Source organism: Seriola aureovittata, chromosome 2 (assembly GCF_021018895.1).
Source record: "Seriola aureovittata isolate HTS-2021-v1 ecotype China chromosome 2, ASM2101889v1, whole genome shotgun sequence".
Taxonomy (NCBI): domain Eukaryota; kingdom Metazoa; phylum Chordata; class Actinopteri; order Carangiformes; family Carangidae; genus Seriola; species Seriola aureovittata.
The window spans coordinates 8,231,090-8,249,076 of NC_079365.1; positions in this window are offsets into that span (position 1 = coordinate 8,231,090).

Sequence of the window (17,987 nt, forward strand, 5' to 3'; positions counted from 1 at the left end):
GTGTACAGGCCACGGCTCCAGCGAGTTGTGTGCTGCTGCAGCCGGCGAGCCTGCTCGGCCGGGCTTGGCCACAGTCCCGGAGCCTGAGAGGGGGAGACGGAGAGAGCCAGCACTCTTCAATGAGGCCCTCCAGAGGGAAGGAGCAGCCCTCCCAAAAATAATACAGCAGTCTGCCAGGCCAGCGACTCCCAGAGCTGCCCTCGCTCGAACACACATATCCACACACACACACTGACACGAACACGTATGTTAACATACATACAAGGACGGTGTGTGACAAGGCCTCTGACTCAGATGCAGTGTTTGTGTTCGTGGGGAGCCGGGCCACATTTCAACTCCTAGGCCTGAGAAGACATTGAGTAGCAGGCACATGACATGCACACTTGCTCTTGTAATGAATGCTTGGCTAAGTGTTTTGGTCGACATCATGTGCCACCGTCTCTCCATTTTCTGCAACATTAAATTCATGCAGACTCTGCAATGTGAGGGTTTTGTATTCTTCTTACTCACCAACGGCTACACTGAACAAGACGTCCCCTCCTAACTCACATCATGAATTACGTGACATGAAAAGAGCCATAAAACAGGATGTTACTTATCTTCACTATCAGAGTGGCGTTGCATGGACGAGATGAAGAGGGGAGATCTCAAATCGGTTGGCGGGGTGAACATCGTGACCACCTAGATCAGAGCACAGAGAAGTTTACGACTTCAACCTGGAACTGGATGTTTCAACTCATCTGACTCCCTACCTCCTTTTCTTTCTCCCCTCCGCTCTTCCGTTCGTCCTCCCCCACTATCTCCACCTCCACCACTGCTCAGTCCCTCTCAGAGCTCCATCTCTTCCCTTTTCCCCCTCTCCAGCCCCCCACCCCCACCCCCACTACTACTCCCACTCTCTTCTTGTCTCCCACTCCCCCAGTGTATTTGTTTTTCCATCAAATTGAATTAGCAGAATCAAAAGGTATCCCGACCATCCCCTCACAAAGTTGAGTTAGGGAGAGAGACACGTAGAAGATGAAAGGAAGTGGACCGCAGTTCAGATGCAGGTCTCTTAGTGTGTGTGTTGCAGTGGGGGTTGACCTTTGCCTGGGCCTAACTAAAAAAGCATCCCTCCTTCCTCAGACCCCTAGAAGGATATTAAGGCTGCAAGACGGGACAGTATTTAGATAAAACAAACATGGGACATGTATTCCTGCCTTTATTTGTCATAAAATTTCCTAAGTGAGTAGGACTTGTTTGTTGTCCTTGAGCAAAAAGAGAAGTTATGTTTTGCTATGATGAAGCATTAACTAAGCTCCTAACCTAAAATGTAATTGCTACCAAGTCATAGTGATTGTGCTATGAGGAGACCCACAAGTGAACTTCCTCTTTTCACGGATCAACAGAAATTCATAGAAATACCCCCTCTGACAGAGCCTGACAGGAAAAAGGTGGGTGCGTTCGGTGAAACACCTGGTGAACACTATTCATGGAAACCTGAACAGACACACCATTTGACACTTGAACATTTCTAAAATTCATCAACCATACCATATAGCGATGATGTGATCGGCAAAGCTTTGACAGGAGTAACTGTCATTTGCAGAGGAACAGAGCTGACAGCAGATAATCACTGATGACCTCTGTTGACAGGAAACAACCGCATCCTGACCTGCCAGAACATCAAATCTCACAGAGGATCTCTCCAAATGTCAGTAATTAGTCATAAAAAGCCAAAACTGTTTTGATCTTGCATCATTTTTGTCACCTCCATGACCTCTATTGCCTGTCATACATTTTTTTCCCACTTCAGGCCCAAAATTTAATGGCTGCCAGCTACTTACAGCTGCATACCAAGCATGACTTTTCAAAGAAGAGGAAAAAAAAAAAAGAAAAACAGGAAGTGAGAAGTTCAAACAGGAAATACTTATGTTGTACTATTAGGACCAATTAAGAGCATAGAGGTCTGACAGAGACAGTAAAAAGAGACTGTTTATGAGGGGCACTGGTTTTGTAATTCTCTGCCAAATTTTTATCCTCCAGTTAGTATGTATGCAGTATGAGCACCCATGACTGAAATCAGTCTACATCTGGCTATATTTGTTAATTATCTGTTGAATTATTTGGCCTATTGAACATATTTCCTCACAGACTATGCCAGGACACAAGAGCTAACCCTTTGACAGTGCTAACCTTTATTAGGCTCGCTCGAGATGAGAGTTTTGTGCCTTTAACTGTAAGTGTTGTATTTGGAGCATTAATACCCTTTTTTTTTTACCATCTAATAGTCAAACTTTAAAAAATGATGATTATCAAATAAAATGTAGAATACATGTGAATATGTTTACCCTCAGAAAGACTACTGTATCAGCTTTTTACCAGCATCGGTGGGATAGCTTGTTTATATGAAAGTAGAGAAGTGAAAGACAGAAAGAAAGAGGGAGAGTGTTTCATATCGTTCGTCGGCGGCTGGAGGTACCTTATTGCCATAGTTTGTGGTTTTAAAAAGGTTTCTGAATAAAGCACACTGAGAGGGCTTCATGAGTAGGTAATAGAGTCACAGGTCTTTGTGGCTGCTATGTTGCATTTCTCAATGATTATCCCCTCTCTAACTCTGTATCCTCTTGCCTCCCTCTGCTGTCGGGGATGTTGCTGTCATGCTAATGTGCAAGGGTTCTTCTGTTTGCTCACAATCCCTGCTGAAATGAGGCTTGATACAAAATCCTGGCCCCATTCAGTTCCTCTACCCACATGAACTTGCTGCAACTGAAACTACAACATTTATGAATTGGCATCTGCTGCTTCACACATTTTTTTCTGCGGCAGTCGAGTGTAAAAAAAAGTAGCTGTCAGAGGTAGGGTGTGGACATGCAGAGCACCCCTCCCACGACTCACCCTGAAAATGAGGTCAGTCTCCTCTCACCTGGGACAGGGAGCATTCAGGATGTTCACCTGGGACAGGTAGTGTTCAGGTCTCATTCATGCCGTATTCTGCTGCGCTGAGGCCCTCCTGCTCGCTTGCTCCGACAGACAAATTCATCCCCACTGTCTGAGGACAAATGAGCCCATTCATCTGGAGGCTCCCATTGACAAACAGGGGGGCAAGTACAGTACTAATGCCTAGGAGGGCTCAGGGGAGTGGGCGTCTGGACCTGCCATCCTCTTCCGCACCCATATAATGTCCCTCGCCATTCCCAGCCCTCGCCCCCGCTCCACTCGCGTTTTTGCTTTCACTGGCAGGTAACTGGAGAAAGGCATGAGTAGGGGAGCTGAGGGCACCTTGGCTCATGGCCAGGAGTGAGAGGAAGGGACCCAGGTGCCTACCCCTGGATGGATCCTCTGGACACTCCCACAGGGACTGATGACCAGACAGAGAATGGGAGGACAGTGGAGGACAGTAGAAGCCCACAGAGACCTCCCCCGCCTGCTCAGACTCCCAAGCTGTTCAGTTTGCTATTGTGGACTAACGATGGTTGCTTGTGTGGTGGATTAAGTGACAGAGCTGCTCTGTGGCTGATCTGAATTCACTTTAAAGCCTACTTCCTTCTCATGGACCGATCTGTCCTCACAACACAGCGTAGCTCATGTACTGAGGTATTCAGGTGTTTCTAGATTGCTCGCTTGAATAATACACTTGTGCTGAAGACGAGTTTGCCTGTATGCAGAGGTACACCAGAGAAATGCAGACATGATTGCTCAATCTCACAGGAGAAGTCGGTCCGCTAGGCCTCATGTCAGCCCGGCTCATCTTGGCTCTCATGCACAAACAGTGCATGACGTGAGGGCATTCCTAAATTATTTTTTTACATTGCTTCTCTTCAGTACAAGATTTTGTTGTATCTCTGGTTTTGTTTTACCCAATACTTGGTTAATACTGATAGGAGGACACAAACACACACAGTCAAATAAACAGGTCAGTTTTATGAGTGAATGATCAATGAAACACAGTGTGCTTCGTTTTAAAAGAGCATGATATGATTAAACCATTAAAGGACCACAGGGACATTTCGGAGAGAGATGAAAAAGATGAAAGTGTTATTTCTAAGGGGCAAAATTGTGGATGCGTTCAGAGTTTAGTAGATCCAAACAGCTGATAAAACAAGAAGAAAGAAAGTTTTGATATTTATCACTGCACCAATGCTTTATTCTTTTCTAGGAATAAACTGAAGTTCAGCACTTTGTAATTGACACCTCTTATTTTTGATTGGCACTGTCAATAAGACTTTAGTTTGTAGTGTGTTTTACCTCCATAACCTTAACATCCACAGATTGGGCAGACAACTTGCTCTTCAACTGTCTCTCCTTACTCAACTTTTGTTTTACTTTAAACCAGTTTCTGGATAGATGTGTGCAGACCTGCAACCATTACACAGTAGATGCCAGAAGTCAGTGGAGACAGAAATTATCAGCGGCATCACACACGCACAAACTCACACATGCACTACAGGCCTATCTGTTGAGGATCGGTATGAAAAGGCGTTGTGCTCACTCATTGGCTCAGTGGGATGTTGCAACCCCAGCACCTAACTGGTCCTTATCTCCCCTGAGCAGACTGCACAGCTTGATATGCATCTGTCATATTTGTCGGAAAGAAAGACACTACGGTGAGAGCATGATGAGTCAAAAAAACGGGCCAGTGACATAAACTCACTTCCCTGCGGTTTCTGCATGATCGCGATCATTTCTTGTCTGCGATGACTCCCTGGTTGAGAAGACGCTCAACACAAACACATCCAACACAGTTACGGATACATGATATTAAGCACTTGTATTCACAGTTTTCTTGCATTTGGATATCGTACTACACCTGATCACTGACTGTGCTTACATGCCTGCACAGGTGTACATTTTGGCAGTCGTGCCGTCCTGTAAGAAAACACGAAGCCAAGAACAGATTGTCATCATTCCATCGTGGCCATCACCATGACGACAGATAAGGCCCTGTCCTCTTGTCGTCATAGCGGCCTTGCATCAGCTCCATCAGCTGCTGTGGCTAGCTGAGCCTCTGACTGTGCGGGTATGAGTGTCTATCTGAGGGCTATCTGGCCTGATAAGAGCTGGGAGAAAGACAGCAGAGGGACACGTTCACCAGCAAGCTGCTATATATAAAAAAATATAAACAGAGTCAATAGTAAAAGGGTCATAGACAACTTCTCTATACTCGTACACTGCTACTGACACAAACACACCCGTATCGAGCCATGTATACAAGCACATGTGCAGACAAACAACAAAATAATGCTGAAAGTGATTCTCTCGAACATCTAATACATCCCACCTCGTCATCCTGCTGGGTCAGGTTGTTAAAGGGGCCAAAGGTCATGTGTGTCGGTATAATCTTGCCCGAGTCGAGTGTCTTTCTCTGTGCTACGTCTATGCCACTGATTGACTTTTAGCTTGCCAAACCATCATTAATTGGCATCACACAAACACACACACACACACACACACACACACACACACACACACACACACATTCACAGTATACACACACACACACACACGCATTGATGCATGCACACACAAATACAGAGCATCTAATCCAGCTAATCCACCCTGCCAGTTGAACAACTGGTAACATGGTTAATCACCCATGTAAAAATAAAGACAAGACCAAATTGACTGATAGAATTATTCCATTTACCCGTCTGATTAAAACATGTCACCACTGCCATGGTTCACTGGAGATCATCTCAAAAGAATGAAAACAACACATGAAAATTAATTAAAAGTCAGTGGTGTAAACGGCTTCATTCAATATTGGTGCAAATAACAAGCTTTGTAGCATGATAACTGGCACGTACAGACACATCAAATTAGCTCGGAAGAAAAATAGGTAATCAGGGAGCCACTTTGAAACTCTTTAAAAGGGCAGGACAGACTTCTTGAAACAGGAGACACTTTCTCCAAACAAGGGAAGCACTCTCCTGAAAGGAAAGAATGAGCATTTTACGACACCCTTTCAAACATCAGAAAATGGTCACTGGACACGAGCTTGTTCGACCTCAGGTCACTTCCCAACAGCCCTTGCTTCTGGTGTGACATCATAGGCTGCACAGGTCAAAGTGAAGTGTGCTGAGACAGTAGGGCGCAGACCGAACTACGAGCGGACAGAGGCTGAGAAAGGCAAAGTGAGACAAAGGAAAAGTGTGGTGGCTGAGAGAGGGCTCTCTGATTCGTTTCCTTGGCAGGATGACAAAACTGTGCGGAATGCAGTGGAGAGGGGAAAGAGAAGTGATCAAGAGCTCAAGAACGAGAAGAGGGGGGAAAAAATAGACGACAGACGAGGGGAGAGAGGCCTTCTGAATAAGCCAGGATGGCAGGGCCTTCCATTGATTCATTTCCCCTTTCCCACCCTATTACCATTCTCTCTCCCACTGTCTTCTGCACACCCATTAGCTACATGGCTGCTGTCCCCTTCTGTATTTAAAGGGCATCTTTGTGGCTCCATGGAGAGAATAAAATGAAGGTGAGCGGTTGCTCTCTGTATATTCACACATAATGATCTGTACACTGAAGACACAAGCAGTCAGTACATCGCAACTATGCAGTAAATTCAATAAAAACAACAATTAATTGAGACTTGAAATACAAACATGCACGCTCAATCACAGACACAGCAGACAACACACACATACACACACACAAAATTACAGTGCAGCGGGCAACGGGCTGCCTGTCAGCCACATTTCACAGTGGCCTATCATGGCCTCGTGTACCCGGCCTGCGGCCAACCACTGCTTATGCACTGGGTAAACATTACCACCTCGTCCACATGGAGTCTCACACACTCTCCCAGAGTGCCATCCAACACGCAACCTCACATACAGGCTGTGATTAATGGAGTGTGAGCATTAGATATGACAGCATTACTAAGCCTCTGTGATAAAGAGCCACACACAGCCACTCTGTTTTCTTTCAGCCGGTTTTGTGTCCATCGCTTGTGTCCATCCTTTGTCCACTGACTCTGGACTCTTGTCAAGCCAGCTAGGACATTTTGCTCCGAAATACTACCTTGGCATAATTTTTCGTTTTTTAATTTGATAGTGATGAAATACTCTGCCTCGGTAAAGTATTTTTAATACCTCCATTATACTTTACAGGCTCCATACTGAATACTGGCAACAGATCCAAGTTTTGAGGACACATGCACAGTATCAAAGGACAGCGATAACATTAGCAAGTCCAAAAATCTCAAGTCCATGGTTCCCAGTGGGCATTAGATTTTTCATGGTGTAAATGTGAAACTCACAAATTAATTCCGTTCTCCATGCTGAAAGAAGTGTATCCTCTGATACGGCAGTTATAGCAGAAGACTGAACAGAAGCCCCATGTTTACACAAGGATAATTCAGGTCATGAGTCATTTGTGCAGTTATTCAACAGTTCGAATGTAGTTTGGCTTCATTATATGCCCATCATGTGACAGCAGTCAGCCAGAGTGCCCCCCTCCACGGCTCCATAGCTCCTCTTCCCTCCTCTACTGTCATGGTTTTGAATTTCAGTCTGCTTATTCATCCTTTGATTCATTCAGTCCAGTTGTTTGTGCTCAATCCTAACTCTGCCGTGATTTCAGACACTGTCACTCACACCTTGCCTGCCTTTCCTGCCAGGAGAATCACATGACCAGCTCCTGCTTCCCGCTCACCTGTTCCCCATTCCCTCATTAGCTCTGTGGTATATTAACTGGTCCATTTCCTCTTGCTCTGTGCCAGATTGTCTTTGTGCCTTAGCTGTCCACAACTCTGTTCTTTGCCTGCCTGTTTTGATCCTCATTGTGTTTTTGACCTTGTCTGTGTTTTTTGGATATTAACTCAGACCGATCCTTGTACTTTGTTTGCCTGGTTGGATGTTTGTATCCTTGTTTTTTCATAAGTAAAGACTCTTTACTTTTACATCTGCCTTCTGAGTCGTGCTCTTGGGTCCCTTTTCTGAGAACCGTGACATCTGCGTCTTCTCATGCCCGTCTCTTACCCCCACACCCCCACCTTCTACTGGCGCCTGTACGGTTAGTTAGGGATTGCCACAGGACATCATGTGACAAACAAGCAAACACACACAAACACGATGCCATGTGCACATGCACACAGGCACACGCACACACACACACACACACACACACACACACACACACACACACACACACACACACACACACACACACCAGCAGACATGTAAGCATGTAAACTAGAAGCACCAACACATTCGTCATTCTCCCTTCCATTGACTTCTTTCATGTGGGCGAACTTGAATGAGCAGTAGAGCGCTCCAACAATAGAATCCATTCTACTGTCAGCATCGAGGCTGTGTCCATGTGTGTTAGTCCCAGCAGTGGCCAGACACACCTTGAGGCAAAATGTTATCAGTTACTTACTGTAGTTACAGCCTTGCCAAATCTAGGATTTGTTACTTGTTTTTTTATGTGACAAGTTAATTTACGCTGGTTATGAATCAGTGTTTCCAAAGTATTTATATGGTTTGTCCTTGACGACTCCATCGCCATTAATATTTCTGAGAAAGAAGACAGTTCAGGCTTCAAGGGTTTTAATTTATTTGGGGGATTTCTCAATTTTGTGATGTATGGATGTTACAACAACAGAAAATATTGATATCTTGAAAAGAAGCCATTATGAGGATAACACCCTGTTGATCCCTATACTCATTACTCGCCCTCCTTACCTACAGTGTCCAACCAAGCCTCGGCTCCCTCGAATCCCCCCTCCTCACTTTCTCTCCTTGTCTGGCAGACCTCCAATGTCTGAAACTCTAGACGGCGCTGGTTCTGCCCTTTCTACAAAATTTAGGAAGCCATTAGCAACATCAAATCATTACTTCAGGAAAAGGGAGAGAGCCATGCGTGGGGGGTGGAGCGGTAAAGAAAGAGGAAAAGACAAGAGTAAGAACAAGAGACACAGAATCAGAGAGATATATCAGATTTCTCCTGTTTTCAGTCACTCCACTAGAATAATGTGTAGGGACCTATTTCACTAATACATACTGGAGTGATCCCCCATAATAACGAGTAAACTAAATCACTGACCAAAAGGTTCACCACACTGTGTACACTGTGTACTGTTGGTAGGACTTGCAAATGTATAAGCATGCATCCGTACGAAACAAAAAAATATGTTCAGTCTTTAAAAATGTAATTGTCATTTTTTGAAGTACTGTCAAAATCCTAAATTCATACAATTCTGTAGCTTAATTTTTCCACGGAAACCCCCTTCAGACTTTATAGTCTATCAAATAAGGAAGACATGATGTCTTTAGTGGTAGAAACAGACTTTACACAAAGATCCATTTTATCTGGTTCAGAAGTTGCCAAGTTGGGCAAGTGGGGGAAAAAACTATATATTCATATAGTTTTTTCACTCTGAGGCATCTAGCTACCATGCCATGGTGTTTCTTTGTTCCCTGGACGTGACTGCAGTGCAAGGTGTGCTATGTCGATCTTCAGTTTATCATTTAACCCAAGCGACTCCATTAGCAAGTTAGCCACATAGTCCAGAGTGTTTTGACTGTGTTCTTTCCCCTCGTTGACCCCTGCAATGCTTAAGTCCCGTCTCTTCAAACAACCTTCCAAAACTAGACATTCAACTGAGATATTGTGAATAAAGTTGAGAGATGCTTGTTTTCAAACTCATTAGCTGCTACTGTTAATATGAGCTATGATACAGCCACAATGTTGGCCAAGGAAGTCGCCAGAGTTGCTTCCACGTTCAGGTTTAAGGTTCAGGTTTAAGTCTGTCTCTAAGTGATCGTTACTTCTTTAAATTACGAATCAAGAATTTTCTTGCCTCGTCTTGTAAAGCTCTACGTGGAGCGACCCGATGGCTTGTAGGACCAGGTCTGTGTGTCTGCCTGTGGGAGTGAATTTCCAGGTGATACCAGGGCTTTGTGCGGGTCCACTTCTTTAGTAAAGTCTTTTTTTATTTTAAATTTTCGGGCTAATTTTTAGATTGGATTTGCGGATTACAATAGACATTGGTGTTCTTAAGGAGGTTTGAGTACTATGGGTTTAATCGTAATTTACTTCTATGTTCAAGAGAAATAGCGCAGCTACCACATTTAACGACTTTAGATGTACGTTGCTCAACCGGAAGTCCAGATTCCTCTTTTCATGTCCTCCAATACTTCTGCTTTGCCTGACTCTTACTTTCAGTCACTCTCTCTCTCGTTACTGCACTGTCATCCCAACACTAATCCAGTTCAAATGTAAACAGGCTTAGGTCTTCATTCCTCACTTAAACCGTATCAAATGTATCAAAGCGGAGGCTCAGTGGTGTCCCTGGCTACAGAGGGGTCAGACCGGGGCCACACAGGGCCACACACTCTACTCAATTAGCCAGAGAGCCAGTTAGTCTGTCTGACCAACACCGTGTGCGTTTTTACTTGTGTGCGTGCCAGACGGAAAGAGTCAGTGAGTGTATGTGCACGTCCATAACGTTGTCTGTGTACACAGTGCGATACATGAGTGTGTAATCATATGTGAGTGTGTGTGAGTGAATGTAAATGGTGCTGTGTACTGGGTTAATAGGTCAGTTCACGGTTATAAGGGGCATGAGCATGTGTATATAACTGAGTGTGCGTGTGTGTGAGTGTGTGTGTGTGTGTGTGTGTGTGTGTGTGTGACTGTGTCTGTGTGTCTAGCAGAGACATGAAGTCTCAAAGCTCCATCAACCAAAAGGGAAAAAATGTGAAAGGTTGTCTGCAGGCTAAGGACAATAATGCAGTCTGTGTCTGCAGCAACATTATTTCTCTGGTTAAGTCGGTAGCCCTGGAGGAGTCCTCAATGGCCTTGAGAGGGCATTGCCTTTTTTTCCACAACCCTGAATATCCTTTTTTTTTTTTTTTTAAATGTAACACAGAATACAATCCCCTCTCAGAAGAGATACATACGAAATTTGCAAGTTGGTTAAAGCAACTTCGCCCCTTTAATTTCTAAAATATCTAATATGTAAAACAGTTCATTTTAACTATGAGCTAATTACCAAACACAAGCAGTTAATTACAAAGCCACGATTTATAACCAGGAAATAGATAGCTTAGGTTTACTTAAGACAAAGTGCTAAATTTCCCATTGCTGATCAAAATCTACAATTACAGTGTTTTTAAAAAAGATAATTCAGCCATCTTGTTTTTTCCCTGGGGGAGATTGTCACTTCTCACATGGGGTGGTTTTCTCTAGATAAAATCCTTGCAACTACCCTTTGACCCTTGACATGTTGGTGCAGCCATGGTTGGTGTATATGTGGGAATCAACCACAACTAAAGCTCTCATTATTAAACTATCTTGTTCTATCATGGAACAGGAGGAGGAGGAGGAGGAGGAGGAGGAGGAGGAGGAGGAGGAGGAGGAGGAGGAGGGGGAGGAGGAGGAGGAGGAGGAGGAAGAGGGGTCCCAGGAGACCTTAATTACAATCAGTTTTCTTGTCAAGTTCCAATCTCGTCAGCTACAAATATCTTATTCCTCATGCACAAGCTTGAGCCAGTTGGATACAATCAAACTAATTAGCAAACAAGAGCCTATAGCTCAGCTCCACAATCCAGTCCAAAATCCAGTTGAATCGTCACCAGAGCGATTTCTCCCTAATCAAGTAATCAGTATCATTAGGGTCAACATATTTTGTTAGCTCTGGAGGTCCCTTATGGGCCCTCCAGAGTAAGGGATCCTCCTCCCAATCTCAATCCCAAGCCCATCACTCTTCCTCAGGCACTCAACTGTCAATCTGACCCTGATCTGGGAACCCAGTCTTATCTGATCCCTCAGAGCTCCCTGGAGGATGGAGGGGTAGAGGTGGTGGGGCGTCCCAGCCAAGCCAAGCCAAGCCATGTCTACATACCTCCCCATGAACAGCTACAGCCAAACTTTAACCCAGTAGGTGCAACGTAACTGTGGTGAGAATAAATGTTTTAATAGAAGAGGCGTGTAAATTGCATTTGAATGAGAGTAAAAATCTATTATCCATTAGCAAGTTGTCTATTAACCATAAATTAACATAATACACCTGTTTTAGGATTGTTTATACCATGAAGAGAAGAGAAGAAAAAAAACACAGTAGTGGAAGAAGTATTTAAATCCTAAAATCTTTTAAGTGGAAAGAATTCCCTTGTTAATATTGGATTTTTATAATTGATGCATGAACATGTAATAGTGATGGAATTGCCAGTTCAGTGTGGTGTACTGGATCAGTGTAGGCCATAACGACCAGGTTATTGATTTGGTCCAGTCTATCTGTAGGCCAAAGCCTTTTATGGGCAGAATCTTCTCGATGTAATAAAACATTGTAATGCCTAATGGGATCTGCTCAAAACCTGCCGATATCAGCATTTCAGCTGTCGAGCTACTTGTCACCAAGTGTCGCTGTCGGCCCTGACCATTGTGGACGGCTGTTGCAGTCTCATGGTTCACACAGTTCACTGCATAGAGTGTTTTGAGAGTTACACTCAGTATAGGCTATATTGCCAGCAAGACTTTACCAGGCTTAGGTTATGTATTTTTAGACGATGACAGAAAACAATATAAATTTGACAACAACCGACTCCTTTTCTGATGCCACCTAATTCCACCGGCTCACAGAAGTGACCCGGTTCACTGAACCGGATCTTCCGGTCAGTCCGCCAACACTTACATGTAAGCCGCATTTCAATTTTGCAGCTGCTCAAGGTGGAGCCGGTTTTAACTACTTTACATGTCGTTGTGTTGTTTAATCAATCAAAATATCTGAAGTAAAGGCGAGTAGACATCTAGTCTAGATGAAGGTGAGAACGATAACGTCTTGGACTTATTTCCATTGTGGTGATAATGTGAGTAGAACTTAGGTCAAGTCCCTATTCCTGGAAACAACAGGAAACTGTTACAGACTCTACCTACATGACTTAAGTTTATTGTAGCTGTGCTTCAAAAGTTTTCAATGGTAAAAACAACACTTTTTTTTTTTTTTCTTTTTGACAGTATAAGAAGCTGATGATAAAAAAACACACATTCAATCATTCTGACACTTGAAACAGTGACTTCAGATTGGTTAAAATATCAAGACATGACAGCTTGGATGTGAAAGGGAATTCCTATTTTCGTTACTAGCCACCAGTCACAAGGTACACTTTGAGAAAAGAAATCTCAGCACAAGGTCCATGTAGTAACTGTTTTAGAGATCTCACAGAGAACATATTGAGAAGTATGGCAAACGCTCACTGCACTAGGGGGACTCGTCCTCAGCACCAATGGCGATGTAATTTCCGCATTGGATGAAACAACCGACCCTCGACTTCTGCTCATGTTGACTGCATGTAGGTTATATTCGCTTGCACTGTATTTTTAAGTAAATAGCATGAACCAATGCCACAAACCACATAATTTATAGCCCATGCTAATTCAATAAGGAATCCACGAAATGACGTGTTATACAGATGTGTTTTTAATACAGATTTGAGATATTTGGATGGTGTGTATCTAGAACCAGAGTGCTTTCTCTCCACGCATTTCTTGTCTTTCTTCAGCTATCAAACAAAGGCAAGAATGCACAAAAAAATTATCTTTAAAATAAAAACAAAAGTACTGGTCTATAAATGGTACGGACCTCTGAGGCGACAAGTGAAAATAGATACTTCTTTATTTCCTCATAAAAAGGTTTTCTTATGATACTGACAGTCTTCATGATATCACAAATACCATTAGAACCAAGCATTCACCTAAGAGTGCTTTGTCAGTGTGTTTGTCTCCCTCTCTGTGTTTATGACGATGTATTTGTGTGTTGATTGTCTCCTTCCCTTTATCGACAGATTCCATCATGCAGAAACGAGCTCTGCCAGGTCTTGTAGCTAATCGTCCCGAGGCTCGTCCATCAGACACAGATTCAATTGGAGCCTTTTAATTAATAATGCCGTTTATCGGGGGGACATCAGACGCTTGGGGGAGGGGGGACATTGGGAGCTTGTCTGTGTAATTGGGACGCCTGATTAGGCTCCGGAGGAAGCTTTTAAGTCAGCAAGGTTATCAGTGCTCCTCCCTCTGCCTGTCATCATCTTCTCAATGTGGGCTCCCGCTTTCCTTTGCTCTTGTGATCACTTTTATTTTATTATCTTTCCCAGCTGGTTCCTTTGTCTTTTCCTATTCTAATCTACTCTTTACTGCCTTCAACAGGTGTCTGACATGAGATTCCTTCAGAGAGCGGCTTGTACAGTGTATTATATATCGCAGTATACACTACTTTACTCATCTTACCAACTCCCTGGTGTCTCAGTCAGAGTCAGATTTAATGCAGCAGAAACTGAGGCTCAGCACTCAGAGAGCTGGACAGCTCCTGTCCAGCCTGATGTGAATGGAGACTTATTGATCCCAGCAGGTTGTGGTTTGCGGGCCCTAATGCATTTACACCCTGCCATATTCCCTCTACACATTCTGTTTGTTCCTCTTAATTACAGCTACACCATAACGGATCCATACAACTCCCCTGATACTCAATGACTTTCTCTCCCTTTTTTTTAACCCATCCTATTCTCCCCATTTCCCCCCTTCTTTTCCCATTTTTTCTCCTGCCCTCTGCCTCTCTGTCCTCTGGGATCCCTGGGGTATTATCTCCAACGGCAGTGTTTGTAAGGCCAGTCTGGTGTTGACATGGCTGATGTATTTTGGTGTGCAATGATGTTATCTTTCAAAATAATTCAAATTAACCAATAGTGCATGACAACAATAAGGAAACACCCACAACTGTCAAGTGAAGCGTCATGTTGCTTTTACATGGTATTAAATGAACAACATTAGATAACTGAATTCATATAAAAGAATAGAGCAATTCAGATTGCACAAGAATATCACCCATACTATCTATATATATTTATATTTAAAAAAAATCATGTAAATGCAAGATAAGTGAGTTTAATAATCCATCCCGCCATTAGCTATACTGCTTATCCTTTTGAGGGTCTCAGGGGTGCTGGAGCCAATCCAAGCTGACATTGGGTTCCAGTTTATGATTGGGCTAATTTATAGAGACAACCAACAATTCACACTCACATTCACGTCTATGGGCAACTTTATCGTCATCAATAAAGCTGAATGTCTTTTGATTATGGGAGGAAACCAGAGTACCCGCAAGAAACCCACACAAGCACAAGGAGAACATGAAAACACCACACAGAAAGGCTCCAGCCGGCCGGCAGGTTTGGACCCAGAAACTTCTTGCTGTGAGGGGACAGTGCTAACCACAGATTGTCCTCACAGAGACATTCTGGGACTATACTGTACATAAATTTACAGGCTGTTGACCTCTAAAAGAACGTTGGAGCTCAACAAGGAAGTGGGGAGATTGATTTAGGGCTCAAGCTAAAAGCAACGGAGATGAAACAGTGTTTAATTTTATTGTTGTGAATTACTGCATCTGACAGATCAAACAACATTTCTGTTAGTGTAGGACCAAAACGTGTCTTCCTTCTCCCTCCCTCCATCCCTGTCTTGCTCTCTCTTGGTATGCTGTGATCTCTGAGGAACGTCCCACCCTGTCTCTGTCTCAGTCTCTTAACCCCACCTTTACCTCCTCAAAACTTTGCCTTCAACTTAAATTTATTCTTAAATTTCTGCACTGTCCTGACCTTGTGTTAACTCCCGTCCCCTCGTTCTTTAAAAAGGCAAATCATAGGAGCAACGCAGTGTTTTTACTGTGTGTAGCTAACTCAGCAAAAAGGAAAACATCAGGTACACTTAGAGAAAAAAAGCCTGATAGTTTAAATTTGCTCTGCTTATGAAACCAATAGCACAAATTCAGATGACTAAGAGCAATAACAAATGAATCATTGTGGATAAAAACAAACCAAGTTTCTTTCCATGTAATAAAACACATTAATGTCCCATGTGACTAATATCTAACAGGGAGATAATGGTGTTAGGGGTTGTGCCGGGTAGATCTGTGGTCTTTGTCTGCCTGTTTAGAAAAGACATGTAAATCATCAGAGAATAGTCTTAAAATCTGACACAAGAGAGAGCCAGATAAGCAAAGCAGGGAGGGAGGGCTGGGACAATGAGAGGAGTGCTTACATACCACGCTGTTTATGACAGTGATCATTCAACACTTAACCTGACACTTTTTTTATTCTTGTGGAAAATGTATGATTCTGCTGGTACTAAATAACAAAGCCCTTGTAATAACTAAAAGTCCTAAAGTATTACTATGATTTTCATCACACGCAGAATAACTAAATTACAAATTAACAGAAAGATCAAGGTCACACTGAAATGTGACCACTCTTTAGTAAAGTACAAGGATGATTATTCTTTTTACATTTCAAAATAAACTTGTATGTTTTATATCTACAAATGTTATCATCTAAGTTGAAATAACTATAAATTTTGTCATAACTTTGTTATTGTTTTGTCATTGAGGAAGAACAATGTGGGCCAGGTGTTCATTTCTGTGCGGTTATTGCACTGCACTTCCCAGAAATCAAGTGCCATTAAATCAGTTTGTCCAGTAACATCTCAACTCTTGTGTCTGTCTTAGTTGCTGGCGCTACTTACTTTTGTTAAGTCAGCAGATGAGTACATCAAAAAAGAAAAAACAAAAAAGTTTTTTCAAAGGCTCAATCTTTATCTTAAATGGGTAACGGTTGTCTTAAATGAATGTTCATGTCCTGCCGGATTATGAAGAGAATTGATTATTTCATGTTAAAGATTCATGTGGGCCTATTTTTTCTGAGCTCTTGTGGCTGGTTTGAAGTGGGTGTGGCTCAGTTGGAATTATGTCACATTCTTCTGTGCACCAATCATGATTTAGGATTTAACATTTGAATTAAAATCTGATACTCTCCACAGTTGTGAGATTGTTTATGTTGCTAATGCTGTCAATCAAGTGGTTAGCGCTGTCGCCTCACAGCAAGAAGGTTCCGGGTTCGAGTCCCGGCTCGGCCGTGGGATCTTTCTGTGTGGAGTTTGCATGTTCTCCCCGTGCAAGTGTGGGTTCTCTCCGGGTACTCCAGCTTCCTCCCACAGTCCAAAGACATGCAAATGGGGACTAGGCTGATTGGATACTCTAAATTGACCATAGGTGTGGCTGTGAGTGTGAATGGTTGTCTGTCTCTATGTGTTTGCCCTGCAATGGACTGGCGACCTGTCTAGGGTGTACCCCGCCTCTCGCCCGAAAAGATGCTGGGATAGGCTCCAGCCCCCCCCGCGACCCTACTAGAGGATAAGCGGTAGAAAATGGATGGAAGGATTCTGTCAATCAAATCTTATCAAGCCACACCCACACAGTCTGGATTTATTGCGTATTAAACTCTAAATAAATTATAATTAAAAAGGATTATTTTTCTCTAACTTCACTTTTGATTTTCGTTCATTTAGTCATGACAATTTTATGTTAAAGAGAAACACTCAACTGAGACCAAGTTTTCAGATCATTTAAGTTCCCTCCTGTATTTGTCGGTATTTACTTGGTGCACAATAACACACAAGATGTCTCTGCAGATTCAAATTAAAAATGAGGAAGAACGAAAACAAAAAAATTTAAATAGAGAACAACAAAATAATATAGCAGCTTGGACTTTGTGCGAGAGGAATTTTACCAAAAGTCCCAGAAGATACCCAATATTTCTATGAACTCCAGGGTGATGTATGAGTCGGTGATGACTCATGGTACAAAATTGATTCACTTTCTTTTATGTAAACGTCTACTGCCTACTGGTTTCCTCACATTCATCCCGGGTCTGTTTGGTTTGGTGTGGTGTGGTCTAAAGTGGTTGTACCAGGGGGTTCTGTCCTGCGGCCCATCCGTCGGCTGGTTCCTAATCCAGTTAGGGCTGAGAGGGTCTGGCGTTTCCCGTCTTGGCTGAGCAGGCTGTACTAAATGAGGTTTTTACTTGCCCTGGGGAGCCCAACTTTAATGGACCCTTTCAAATGAATACATAAAGAAGAGGCAGACCAGTGCACGGAAGGCTGCTCGTATCAGCAAAGGAAGGACAGTGACAGTAATTAACAGGTGAAGTAATCAGTCAGTCCACTGATCAATCAAATAC